Here is a 14,575-nt window from a genome sequence, read left to right as displayed (position 1 = left end):
GGGGTAATATTAATGATCCTCGAAAATCTGAATTTAGAGATTTTCTTGCTAGTATTACTGTGGGAGAATCTAGGGACATAGCACAAGCTACCATAGGGAGCATTCATTTTCCTGCTATACATTATTTTGCTCTCTTTATTGGTAGATACATTAACGGTAAGGACGAAGCATGTCACATGTGTGTCCCTGATCTTTGTGTCCTCAAGAGTGCTGTGTCAGGTTATAAAGGTTATAACTTGGGGGCAATAGTTGCACGTAGGTTGCAGAATAATAGTAGAAAGGGGGATTTATTTGGAGGAATTTATGCAACCCGTGTGGCTAATTTCCTTAATATAGCCCCACGAGAGGGGGATATGATTTTACCTCCTGTTTATTTGGATAAAGAAGCTATGTTCAATCATCATTTTCTTGAGAGGAATGAACAATTCCTACATTATCGACTAATCTAAGACAGACACAACGTCGTCCCTGTTACTCTTCCTGCTCCCTACCTTTTTGATTATCAGGTAGAAGGAAGATATGTTGTCACCAGGGAGGAAGCAGCTGAACACGAGAGGAGAGCAGAGGCAGCTCGCCAACACGCTGCAGCTTAGGAGGCGGTTGCCGCTGCATCTCAGTACAACCCCAGTTTCACTTATGGATATCAGCCAGGCAGTCCTTGGTACTAGACCAACTTAGGCCAAAAGCCTAAGCTTGGGGGAGTACGTATTTCTCACCGTCTTTACATTCGTGTTCACACACTAGTCGTCGGTGCTCATACTCTTTCATTGTATTATCCATGTTAGTTTAAATTTCTTTTTCTAGTTTTCTTCTTGTGTGTTTGATAAACCTTAAGAAAAACCAAAAAAATTAGTTAGTTTAATTTCCATGCTTGTAGTAGAAATTAAAATGAAAACCCAAAAAGATTTCTTCTTATTCTTCTTACTTATTGGGAGCTTTCCCATGTAAATAGTTTTATTTTCTTTTCTTTCCTTTGGGGGTCGAGAAGACTATATTGAAAATGCTTAGTGGCTCTCACATGCATGATTGTTTATTTAACTTAGAGCCCATATTACCCTGTCTTCTCTCTTGAGTTGAATGCTTGCAGATTCCAGCTTAGTCCAATGCACGTGCACTCTTATTATTATACACATCATTCGGTCGTGTGAGTGAAAGGCAATAATGACGATATATGATGGACTTATTGGGATGAGAAAAGCTGGTATGAACTCGACCTCTCTTGTTTTTGTAAATATGATGAGTTCATCATTTCTGAGTCAGCTATTATGAAGTAAACATATTTGCAATGACATTTAGAGATTATAGTTGCTTGTGCCATGGTTGATTAGCTATGAGTTATAATGGTTTACCTTGCGTGCCAACATGCTATTAGAATTATTATGATGTGATATGGTGGGATGTTATCCTCCTTTGAATGAATTGAGTGACTCGACTTGGCACATGTTCACGCATGTAGTTAAATCAAATCAACATAGCCTTCACGATATTTATGTTCATAGTGGATTATATCCTACTCATGCTTGTACTCGGTGTAAATTAATTTTAATGCATGTTTACGACAGTTGTCGCTCTCTCAGTTGGTCGCTTCCCAGTCTTTTGCTAGCCTTCACCTGTACTAAGCGGGAATACTGCTTGTGCATCCAAACTCCTTAAACCCAAAAGTTGTTCCATATGAGTCCACTATACCTTCCTATATGCGGTATTTACCTGCCGTTCTAAGTAAATTTGTATGTGCCAAACTTCAACCTTCAAATGAAATTCTATTTTGTATGATCGAGCAGCTCATGTTACAACTAGGGCTGCCTATATATTCCATGCTAGGTGGGTTATTCTCACGAGGAGTGGACTCCGCTCCTCATTCACGAGAAAGGGCCGGTAACCGGGATGCCCAGTCCCATGATCCAAAAAAAGATCAAAGGAAATCAAAATAATTAAACCAAACTCCCCCAGGGCTGTTGTTAGTTGGAGGCACTCGTTGTTTCGAGCAAGCCATGGATTCATGCTTGTTGGTGGTTGGAGGGAGTATAAACCTTTACCATTCTGTTTGGGAACTTCCTATAATGCATGTAGTATGGAAGATACAACCATCTCATAGTTGTTGCGTTGACAGTGAAAGTATGCCGCTCAAAATGTTATTCAATCTCTATTTTAAAATCGAGCTCTGGCACCTCTACAAATCCCTCCTTCCCTCTGCGAAGGGCCTATCTATTTACTTTTATGTTGAGTCATCACCCTTCTTATTAAAAGCACCCGCTGGAGAGCACACTGTCATTTGCATTCATTACTATTGGTTTATATTGGGTATCACTTGACTGGATCTCTTTTACCATGAATTACAATGTTTAGTCAGTCCTTAATCTTTAAAGGTGCTCTGCATTTATGTTTTGCGGTCTCAGGAAGGGCTAGCGAGATACCATTTTGTTATATCATGTTATGATTATTTTGAGAAAGTGTTGTCATCCGAGTTTTATTATTATGGCTCACTAGCTGATTATGCTATTGGTATGAGTAATTGTGAGACCTAGGTGTTATTGTTAGTATGGTTAGTTCATAATATTTGCTGAAACTTGAATGCTGGCTTTTCATGTTTACAACAACAAGAGCAAACAGAGTTTGTAAAAGTTTTTCTTTATCACTTTCAGTTTATCAACTGAATTGCTTGAGGACAAGCAAAGGTTTAAGCTTGGGGGAGATGATACGTCTCCAACGTATCTACTTTTCCAAACACTTTTGCCCTTGTTTTGGACTCTAACTTGCATGATTTGAATGAAACTAACCCGGAGTGACGTTCTTTTCGGCAGAACTGCCATGATGTTGTTTTATGTGTAGAAAAGAAAAGTTCTCGGAATGTCCTGAAAATCCACGGAGGCACTTTTTGGAATTAATAAAAATTTCTGGGTGAAAGAAATACACTAGGGGCCCCAGGGCCTATCCACGAGACAGCAGGGCGCCCCCCTGTAGGGCGCGCCCTCCTATCTCGTGGGCCCCTGGACCTCCACAGACCTCAACTCCAACTCCATATATTCACGTTCGGGGAGAAAAAAATGGGGGAGAAAGTTTCATCGCGTTTTATGACACGGAGCCGCCGCCAAGCCCTAATCTCTCTCGGGAGGGATGATCTGGAGTCTGTTCAGGGCTCCGGAGAGGGGGATTCATCGCCGTCGTCATCATCAACCATCCTCCATCATCAATTTCATGATGCTCACCGCCTTGCGTGAGTAATACCATCGTAGGCTTGCTGGACGGTGATGGGTTGGATGAGATTTACCATGTAATCAAGTTAGTTTTGTTAGGGTTTGATCCCTAGTATCCACTATGTTCTGAGATTGATGTTGCTATGACTTTGCTATGCTTAATGCTTGTCACTAGGGCCCGAGTGCCATGATTTCAGATCTTAACCTATTATGTTTTCATGAATTTATGTGTGTTCTTGATCCTATCTTGCAAGTCTATAATCACCTATTATGTGTTATGATCTGATAACCCCGAAGTGACAATAATCGGGATACTTGTCGGTGATGACCGTAGTTTGAGGAGTCCATGTATTCACTATGTGCTAATGCTTTGTTCTGGTTCTCTATTAAAAGGAGGCCTTAATATCCCTTAGTTTCCGCTAGGACCCCGCTGCCACGGGAGGGTAGGACAAAAGATGTCATGCGAGTTCTTTTCCATTAGCACGTATGAGTATTTACGGAATACATGCCTACATTACATTGATGAATTGGAGCTAGTTCTATATCACCCTATGTTATAGCTATTACATGAGGAATCGCATCCGGCATAATTATCCATCACTGATCCATTGCTTAGGAGCTTTTCACATATTGTTCTTTGCTTATTTACTTTTCCGTTGCTACCATTACCTTTATTATCATACTACTTTGCTACTAAATACTTTGCTGCAGATACTAAGTTATCCAGGTGTGGTTGAATTGACAACTCAACTGCTAATACTCAAGAATATTCTTTGGCTCCCCTTGTGTCGAATCAATAAATTTGGGTTGAATACTTTACCCTCGAAAGCTGTTGCGATCCCCTACACTTGTGGGTTATCAAGACTAATTTCTGGCGCCGTTGCCAGGGAACATAGCTCTATTCTCTAAGTCACTTGGGATTTATATCTATTGATCACTATGAAGAACTTGAAAGATGACCGACCTACTATTTTTGCCTCAACTACGAGGGGAGGTAAGGAACTGCCATCTAGCTCTGCACTAGATTCTCCTTCCATTATTAGTAGGCTTGCGACACCTAAACCTGCTACTGCTATGAATTCTGATACGTCGCATGTTATTGATGATGCCAGTTCTGCTATGCATGATGAAACTACTTCTGTGCGTGATACTACTTTTCCATTAGGTGAATTTCTTGATGAACAACTTGCTAGAGTTAGGGGGAATGAAATTACTGAAGAACCTATTATTGATGATAGTGATGATGAAGGTTCTCCGAATGATTATGTATTGCGTGTTGTTCCTAAGGGTTATGTTATGAATGAAGAAGCTGCTAGGGAAATCTTTGCTTGCAATGATAGATATGATTGTCGGTGTCAAAACCGGCGGATCTCGGGTAGGGGGTCCCGAAATGTGTGTCTAGGCGGATGGTAACAGGAGACAAGGGACACGATGTTTTTACCCAGGTTCGGGCCCTCTCGATGGAGGTAAAACCCTACTCCTGCTTGATTGATATTGAGGATATGGGTAGTACAAGAGTGGATCTACCACGAGATCAAGGAGGCTAAACCCTAGAAGCTAGCCTATGGTATGATTGTTGTAATGGTTGTCTGTCCTACGGACTAAAACCCTCTGGTTTATATAGACACCGGAGAGGGCTAGGGTTACACAGAGTCGGTTAAAATGGTAGGAGATCTACATATCCGTATCGCCAAGCTTGCCTTCCACGCCAAGGAAAGTCCCATCCGGACACGGGACGAAGTCTTCAATCTTGTATCTTCATAGTCTTGGAGTCCGGCCGATGATGATAGTCCGGCTATCCGGACACCCCCTAGTCCAGGACTCCCTCAGTAGCCCCTCAACCAGGCTTCAATGACGATGAGTCCGGCGCGCATATTGTTCGGCATTGCAAGGCGGGTTCCTTCTCCGAATAATTCATAGAAGATTGCGAACACCAGGATAGTGTCCGGCTCTGCAAAATAAATTCCACATTCCACCGTAGAGAGAATAATATGTACACAAGTTCAATCTGCTGACGCGTTTTGTGGCATGACGTCACGCCACCATCAAGCCTTTGCTTGAATCGTTTTTATTGTACCACCTCAACGTGTTTAGCGAAGCGGTTTCCTTGGCACGTCTTGTCGAAGCAGAGATCGTGTTCCCCTTATTCCGGGATTCCCATCAATACGGACGTGGGTAACCCAACCGCGCCATTGATTGTGGCGCTTGGGAGATAAGCAAGTTTTACCAGGCTGGTGGGGACACAGAGTCTTCGTCCGCCCATATATAGGGGATAAGGATCCACCTTTTTCACCTACGCCTTCTTCCTCCTTTGCTTATCCATCTCCGGGCACTCGAGCTCTAGCGCCCAAGTCCGCACATCTCGTTTCAACCTTCTCCAGCCATGTCCGGAGCGGGAGGCAAATGGATGGCCTCCTCCGTTACGGAGGGACACATCGAGAGGCTACGCGGCGCCGGATACTTGTCCAGCGACATCGCGCACCGGCTGCCCGATAAGGGGCAGCTCATCCCCACCCCCAGGGCCCATGAGAGGGTCGTATTCCTTCCCCACTTCCTCCGCGGACTGGGCTTCCCATTTCATCCCTTCGTCCGGGGGCTCATGTACTACTACGGCCTGGACTTCCACGATCTGGCGCCAAACTTCATCCTCAACATCTCGGCGTTTATCGTCATGTGTGAGGCCTTCCTCTGCATCCAGCCCCACTTCGGCTTGTGGCTAAAGACCTTCAATGTCAAGCCGAAGGTGGTGAAGGGCGTCCAAGCGGAGTGCGGAGGCGCCATGGTGGGCAAAATGCCCAACGTCCTCTGGCTCGAGGGTGCCTTCGTGGAGTCCATCAAAGGCTGGCAATCGGGGTGGTTCTACATCACCGAGCCGCGTGACCCTAAATGGGCAGCGGCCCCCGAGTTCAGATCTGGTATCCCCATGCATCTCACCTCCTGGAAAGAGAAGGGCTTACTATGGGGTAGTTCGGAGGAGCTGACAAGACTCCAATCCTGTCTCCAGACCCTGGTGAACAAGAAGCTTAAGCTTGTCAACATGATCCAGGTCATGCTCGTCCGCCGGATTCTCCCCTGCCAACAACGGGCCTTCAATTTGTGGGAGTTTGATCCGGCATAGCACCAGACCCTGAGAGGGCTCTTCGACACGACGTACGAAGCTGCCTGGAAGGTGCTGTTCAAGGGCGGAGAAGCCCCTGCATCTGCAACTGAAGATCGCGGATTCAGCACGAAGCACCCGTCCGGCGAGGTAAGCTTTGCTATCCTTTATGGGACACTTACTTTTTTCATAGTTTGACTCTACGTGGGATCTAAAACTCCCAATGCCTTTAACAGGACTGGCAGAGGACGTCCGGACAGGTTGATTGTCCGGCTCCCCTTCCCAAAGACCCAGCGGATTCCCGTTTGACGGGGCTGCTGGTTCCGGCCCTTTACGTGGTGCCGGAGAAGAAGGCCAAGAAGAAGGCCACGGGAACCCGAAGGAGTTCCCGGCGCCAGGTGGTATCGGACTCATCGTCCGATGGCTCCAAGGCGGACTCCTCCCCCGAAGACGAGGAGGAGAAAGAGGACTCTCCCCAGGAGGGGGGAGAGAGGAAGAGGAAGGCTTCCCCAACGGGGGAGGCCGAAGGGTCCAAGAGGGGAAGGACCCTTCCTCCGGACAGCTCCGCCAACACCGATGATGGCGACGAGGGGTGGCCCTCAAGGGCCAAGCCCCCGGCAAGATCGTAAGTATCCAGATTCCTGAATGATTTATAATTTCTCTTTTTCGCCACACAGTGTCCTTCTAATGCCGCATACAACCTGTAGTCCGGCCGAGGATGATTTTCCCGCTTCTTCGAGCGGGTCCTTGGCTCCGTCGGATGTTGATTCCATTCCGACCGCCTCCACCCCTCGTGATGCTGAGGACGCCGAGGTGGGATCCCAGGAGGGGACCCGCCAGGAGGGGGAGGCTCCGGAGGTTCCACAGGGCAACCCTCCGGACTTTGTGCCGGACTTCGTGCCGGACTCCGCACCGGAACCCGCAGTGGTTCCGGAGTCCGGCAGGCGGCCCCTTCGTAAGAAGGGCGGGACCGTGACACCGGCAGCCCCCGTCCAACTGGAGGCACCGGACAACTTGTTGGAGGCGCTCAACGGCGCTTCCATCGAGGAAGAACACCGCACTATCATGAGTGCGGTGATTCAGAAGGTTCAGCTCGCCAAGAGCAGGCTGAATGAAGCCTGCAGCAGCCTTCTAACAGGCTTTGAGGTAAGAATTTTTAAAATATGCAATGTAATACCGCATAGATAGTAGCCCCTGATGCTTGGTTCGGTGTTCGGAAAGAAAAGCCGGACTGAGGATCTAAAAAGATATACGCAGGAGTTCTAAAAATTATGTCAATATGGGATTGCAGGCTGCACTGCTGACATCTGCCGCATTGACTGCGGAGGTCAGTGCTTTGAAGCAGGACCTCGAGCGGACCGAGAACAAGCTCGGCCTTGCCAAGAAGCAGCTCGAGGACAAAGAAGGTGAGTAACACCGTATTAAATTTGTACCTTACAGAAAAGGATTTTGGTTGCAATAGAAATAACAAGGATAACGTGGGCACTGCAGGGGCCAAGAACGAGGTGGCGACCCTGAAGGAGGCCGTGTCCGCGGCCGAACGTAATGCGGCCACGGAACGAGCGGAGCGAGAGAAGCAGGAGGCGCGGGTGGCGGAGGTGCGGCAAGATCTCCAGGCTCTCATGGAAAAGCATGAGAGTTTGGAGCGCGACTCGAAGACTCGAGAGTCCGAGCTTGCCTCGGCTCTTGAGAGTGCCAAAGCCGCTAAGGCCGAGGCCCATAAGGCCCTCCAGGATATTGAGGCGGTGAAGAAAATAGCGGCGGGTAAGGCATTTTTCATGCAAAGCAAGCATGTGAATGTGAATTACTTGTTACTTACCCGAATTCTGAGCTCTCCAGGAGCGTTTGCAGATCTGCCTTGCAGCGTGTTCGATGCCGCCACATTCTACCGGGCCGAGGAGGGGAGCTCAACGGAGAAGGTCTTCTGGTCTCAGTATGCTGAGGCCGGACATCCGGTGCCCCTTAGCGACCAGCTGAAGCAGCTGGTCGAGCTCCACAAGGTAGACGAGCAGGCCATGAAGGGCCTCATAGTCCGGCTGTGGCCTGGAGAGGCCATGCCTGGGAGCTACTTCGGCCTCGTGCGGAGGCTGGTGGATGCATGCCCTTGGGTGGAAGTCATCAAGCGCTCCGCCTGCATTGAAGGTGCCCGTCGGGCCCTTGCCCGCGCAAAGGTGCACTAGGGAAGGCTAGATGCTGGAGGCTTCTGACAGACGCGCCGCCGGCGGTCAAGGAGTATCGTACGCCCGAAATGTATTATAAGAGTGTCCTGAAGGGTGCCCGCAAAATTGCGGATGAGTGCCCCAAAGATGTAATATTTGAGTAGACTTGCAATGTGTTATCCTGTGCGCTGAAAACTTTGTTTATATGCGCTAAGCAACGCTTGTTAATTTAAAATATTACCTTCTGTGCGGCCGTTTATCAAGTCTGAGAGATGGCAAGTCTTCGGCTTCAGCCCCCATGCCACGAGTGCTGGGGTGTTCGGGATAAACTTGAGCGCTCTTGTTCCCATTTTTGGGTCCATCTAGGGAGGCGCTCAACACAACGAACAAGGCAACCTGACTTATAATGCTTGAACACTCTCACTTAGCCATAGAATTCTATAATTTTAAATTTCGGCAAAGCCCCTAGTGTTCGAAAGACCGAGTTCGGGGCGCTATCCACGCCTGGGCCGGACGAAGCCGGTTCCTCGCTCTAAGCGGCATAAGTCTTTAGGGACTCGAAAAGACCTCTCGAACAGCGACCAGCTCTCGCCTTATCATGACGGTCAGTTTTAGCTTTCTCCACTGAGGCGCTCGCCCAGCTCAACCGGGGCGCAATCGCAGTGGTTCTCCCAGTGCTACCTTAGCCGATAGAATGGAACGTAAGGTACAAAAACATGGGAGTCGGGCAAACCCAACTATTGACCCAAGACATGATTCGGAGCCGATGCATATAGTGCTATAAGTTCGGGGTGCCGCACTTGTGAAAGTGTTCAGACTTATCACACCATAATGCGGGGAACATAAGCCCCTGGTGTATTTGGCCGTACCAGAGTGTACGGATGCAAAACATCTTAAATGAACATATATGTAAAAAAGGAATGCAATTATAAGCGATTAGTGATGCATTGTTTATTCAAGGAATTCTGCCATGAGTGCAGAACGATACAAATAGTGCGGTAAGCAAGGGATTGGACTTATTAGACATGTCCCCCTCCAGGGGTAGGCTGCGGAATGGTGTATTTAACAGATTTAATGCTCATAATGGAGACCACCTGAGTGTTCGTCGTAGCCTTTGTCCTTCCCTAGCTGTTGCATCGTGAGTTCGGCAGATTCACCGCTGGACAGGATCTCTGGTGAACGGAGTCCTGTGGATAAATAGAAAAAAAAGGAAAAGAAAAAGAGCGACACACTTGGGAGCCCTTGGTGTGGTTGAGCCACACTCTGGGCCTGTCGTGGTCGTGCCCCTCCCCCTATGCCCATGGTATCTCCAGAGCGTAATGATGTACGCGAAGAGCTGGTCTTGCAATCATGCAAGGGCTGGGGTTGGGGCCGCATTGCTACGCGTGCTCGGAACGTGCCAGGTGGTCTTGATGTATGTTGCTCCGGGCGCGTTTGGCCATGTCCGGTCGTTTAACGGTCGGACTCAAAAATTGCCTTAAGAGGCTGCTCTGTACTTCTGCCGCGAGAGCCGCTGTGTGTTCCTCCGTTCGGAGGGAGCGTTCAGTGTTTCCGTTGACCGTGATGACTCCACGAGGGCCTGGCATCTTGAGCTTAAGGTATGCGTAATGCGGCACCGCGTTGAACTTTGCAAACGCGGTTCGTCCGAGCAGAGCTTGATAGCCACTGCGGAACGGGACTATGTCGAAGATTAACTCCTCGCTTCAGAAATTATCCGGGGATCCGAAGACCACTTCCAGTGTGACTGAGCCTGTACAATTGGCCTCAACACCTGGTATGACGCCTTTGAAGGTCGTCTTTGTAGGTTTAATCCTTGAGGGGTCTATGCCCATCTTGCACACTGTATCCTGATAAACCAGGTTCAGGCTGCTACCGCCGTCCATCAGGACTCTAGTGAGGTGAAATCCATCGATGATTGGGTCTAAAACCAATGCGGTGAATCCCTTCGATCGAAAGTGATCGGGCAAGAGGACCATGGATTGAACTTCGGGGCGACTGGCTCCATCGCATATACGTCCCTAAGTGCACGCTTCCGCTCCCTCTTGGTTATGTGGGTTGCGTATATCATGTTTACCGTCCGCACTTGTGGGGGGGACCCCTTCTGTCCTCTACTGTTCGGCGGCCGGGTCTCCTCCTCGTCATCGCTATGCGGCCCCTTGTCATTGTTTTCAGCAATTAACTTGCCTGCCTGCTTGAATACCCAACAATCCTTGTTGGTGTGATTAGCTGGCTTTTTAGGGGTGCCATGTATCTGGCAAGAGCGGTCGAGTATTCGGTCCAAATTGGACGGGCCCGGGGTAGTTCTTTCAAATGGCTTTTTCCGCTGACCGGGTTTTGAGCCTCTGAATCCGGCGTTGACTGCCGTATCCTCATTGTTATCACCGTTAATGTGGTGTTTGTTTATGTTGCGACCCGACCTGCCATTGCGGTCCTTGTAGTCCGAACTGCCAGAATTTTTGCTGAGGTTGTTACTGCGGGCTAGCCAGCTGTCCTCCCCCGCACAGAAGCGGGTCATGAGTGATGTGAGGGCTGCCATGGATTTCGGCTTTTCCTGTCCTAGGTGCCGGGCCAGCCACTCGTCGCGGATGTTATGTTTGAAGGCTGCGGGGCCTCTGCATCCGGACAGTCGACGATTTGATTTTTCTTTGTTAAGAACCGTGTCCAGAACTGTCTGGCCGATTCGTCTGGCTGCTGAATTATGTGGCTTAGGTCATCGGCGTCTGGTGGTCGCACATATGTGCCCTGGAAGTTGTCGAGGAATGTGGCTTCCAGGTCCTCCCAACACCCAATTGACTCTGCTGGCAAGCTGTTAAGCCAATGCCGAGCTGGTCCTTTAAGCTTGAGTGGGAGATACTTGATGGCGTGGAGATCGTTACCGCGGGCCATATGGATATGAAGGAGATAATCTTAGATCCAAACCACGGGGTCCGTTGTGCCATCATAGGATTCAATGTTCACGGGTTTAAACCCCTCGGGGATTTGATGATCCATTACTTCATCTGTGAAGCATAGTGGGTGTGCGGCGCCTCTATACTGGGCAATATCACGACGTAGCTCAAGAGAGCTTTGTCTGCTGTGTTCGGCCCGGCCGGAGTTGTTGTATCCGGCGCGACGGTAGTCGTCGTGGATCGTGGGGCGCCCTCGTAATCCGTAGATAGATCTTGATTGTTTTGCCTTGTCCTCCAATATGTCTCGCAAGTCCGGCGCATTCCCCCGTGGCTTCGCGCTTTTTGAGCAGTGCCGGGGTACGGTTCTGGTGGAGGGCCTAGATGCCTCTCTGTCGCAGCCACGCGGTGGTCGGTCTGCCGTGTTGTGCGCTGGTGACGAAGGTTTGTATGCCTCCTCCTCTAATCGGGGGAGCAACTTGTGTTTTGGGTAGCTTTTGGAGGGGCGTTCAAGTTCATGCTCTTCGGCCGTGAGGACCTCGGTCCATCTGTCGGCCAGCAGGTCTTGATCAGCTCGAAGCTGTTGCTGCTTTTTCTTTAGGCTATTCGTCGTGGCCATTAGCCTGCGTTTAAAGCGCTCTTGTGATCCTCGGGCACGACGAATTTGTCGTCGTTGAGGCTTGCCTCGTCTCCGGAGGGAGGCATGTAATTATCGTCCTCTATCTCCTCGTCTGCCGCTCTCTCTTGAGGGCTGGCATCTCCGTCCTCTTGAGCTGAATCTTGCTGGAGGGGGTTGTCTTCGGCACTCTCTGGGGTGTTATTATCTCCGCTGCTGGAATCTCCATTCTTGCTGTGGCGGGATTTAGAGCGGCGCCGCTGACGCCGGCGGTTGGGCTGTTTCTTAGAGGAATCTGCCTCCGATGCTTCTTTGCCGTTCCCATCCTTTGGGATGTCCACCATGTATATGTCGTATGACGAGGTGGTCTTCCAGTGCCCCGTGGGCACTGGTTCATTGTCGTCTCCGGCATCGTCGTCCATACCATCGATGTCTTCGGAGTCGTAGTCTAGCATGTCGGTTAAATCATCGACAATGGCTACAAAGTGGGTGGTTGGTGGGTTTTGAATTTCTTCATTGTCCGCATCCCAACCATCCTGACCGCAGTCCGGCCAGGGCTCTCCCGATAACGAGAGATACTTTAGCGAATTCAGGATGTCGCCAAAGTGTGAGTGCTGAAAGATGTCTGCGGCGGTGAACTCCATGATCGGCGCCCAATCGGATTTGATTGGCAGGGGCGCAGGAGGTTCAGAGTCCGGCGAGGAGTCCGGCACCTCGGAGTCACGAGCCTCGCAAAGGACAAGGTCAGTATTCGGCTCCATCGCCGTAGAGATCACGGTCGGCTCCGAACTATGGGTCAGAGCGGACTCGTGTGCGGCCTCCAGGGCACTGTCCGGTAGCAGAGCTAAATCATGCCCACCGTGACAGTGCGGCGCGCTTGGTTGTGGCTCGAATCCATCGACGATCAAGTCTCCGCGGATGTCAGCCGTGAAGTTTAGGCTTCCAAACCTGTCCTAACGGCTAGGGGCGTAGCTTTCGATCTGCTCCAGATGGCCAAGCGAATTGGCCCGCAGTGCAAAGCCGCCGAACACGAAGATCTATCCGGGGAGAAAAGTCTCACCCTGGACTGCATTGTTGTTGATTGAAGAAGCCATCAAGCCTATCAGTGACGACACAGAGGAACTCTCAATGAAAGCACCAATGTCGGTGTCAAAACCGGCGGATCTCGGGTAGGGGGTCCCGAACTGTGCGTCTAGGCGGATGGTAACAGGAGACAAGGGACACGATGTTTTTACCCAGGTTCGGGCCCTCTTGATGGAGGTAAAACCCTACTCCTGCTTGATTGATATTGATGATATGGGTAGTACAAGAGTGGATCTACCATGAGATCAAGGAGGCTAAACCCTAGAAGCTAGCCTATGGTATGATTTTGTTGTAATGGTTGTCCGTCCTACGGACTAAAACCCTCCGGTTTATATAGACACCGGAGAGGGCTAGGGTTACACAGAGTCGGTTACAATGGTAGGAGATCTACATATCTGTATCGCCAAGCTTGCCTTCAACGCCAAGGAAAGTCCCATCCGGACACGGGACGAAGTCTTCAATCTTGTATCTTCATAGTCTTGGAGTCTGGCCGATGATGATAGTCCGGCTATCCGGACACCCCCTAGTCCAGGACTCCCTCAATGATCTTAAGAAATTATTAGCTAAATGGAAGCAGTAGTCTCTTAATGCTAGAATGAAACCTCACCCTGCTTTTGCTACTTCACCTATCTGTGTTACTGATAAGGATTATGAATTCTCTGTTGATCCTAAAATTATTACTTTAGTTGAATCTTATCCTTTTTATGGCCTTGAATCTGAAACTGTTGTGGCACATCTTACCAAGTTGAATGATATAGCCACCCTGTTTACTAATAATGAGAAGTCTCGCTATTTTTATATCCTTAAGATATTCCCGTTCTCATTAAAGGGTGATGCTAAGACTTGGTATAATTGTCTTGCTCCTGGTTGTGTGCATAGTCCCCAGGATATGATTTATTACTTCTCTGCTAAATATTTCCGTGCTCATAAGAAACAAGCTGCCTTGCGGGAAATATATAACTTTGTGCAAATCAAAGAAGAGAGTCTCCCACAAGCTTGGGGGAGGCTTCTCCGGTTACTTAATGCTTTGCCTGATCATCCTCTTAAGAAAAGAAAAGTTCTCAGAATGTCCTGAAAATCCACGGAGGCACTTTTTGGAATTAATAAAAATTTCTGGGCGAAAGAAATACACCAGGGGGCCCAGGGCCTGTCCATGAGACAAGGGGGGCACCCCCCCTGTAGGGCGCGCCCTCCTATCTCGTGGGCCCCCTGGACCTCCACTGACCTCAACTCCAACTCCATATATTCACGTTCGGGTAGAAAAAATCGGGGAGAAAGTTTCATCACGTTTTACGACACGGAGCCACCGCCAAGCCCTAATCTCTCTCGGGAGGGCTGATCTGGAGTCCGTTCGGGGCTCCGGAGAGGGGGATTTGTCGCCGTCGTCATCATCAACCATCCTCCATCACCAATTTCATGATGCTCACCGCCGTGCGTGAGTAATTCCATCGTAGGCTTGGTGGACGGTGATGGGTTGGATGAGATTTACCATGTAATCATGTTAGTTTTGTTAGGATTTGATCCCTAGTATCCACTATGTT

The 14,575-nt window shown here is 49.2% G+C and overlaps 1 pseudogene; it reads left to right on the top strand.

Moving 5' to 3' along the window:
* Window positions 1-5,577: 5,577 nt before the first annotated feature.
* The window catches only part of LOC119284135, a 92,005-nt pseudogene continuing 83,007 nt past the window's right edge, over window positions 5,578-14,575 (top strand).

Source organism: Triticum dicoccoides, chromosome 4A (assembly GCF_002162155.2).
Source record: "Triticum dicoccoides isolate Atlit2015 ecotype Zavitan chromosome 4A, WEW_v2.0, whole genome shotgun sequence".
Classification (NCBI taxonomy): Eukaryota; Viridiplantae; Streptophyta; class Magnoliopsida; order Poales; family Poaceae; genus Triticum; species Triticum dicoccoides.
The sequence above is the reverse complement of the archived record's forward strand: the minus strand, read 5'-3'. Positions and strand labels throughout refer to the sequence as shown.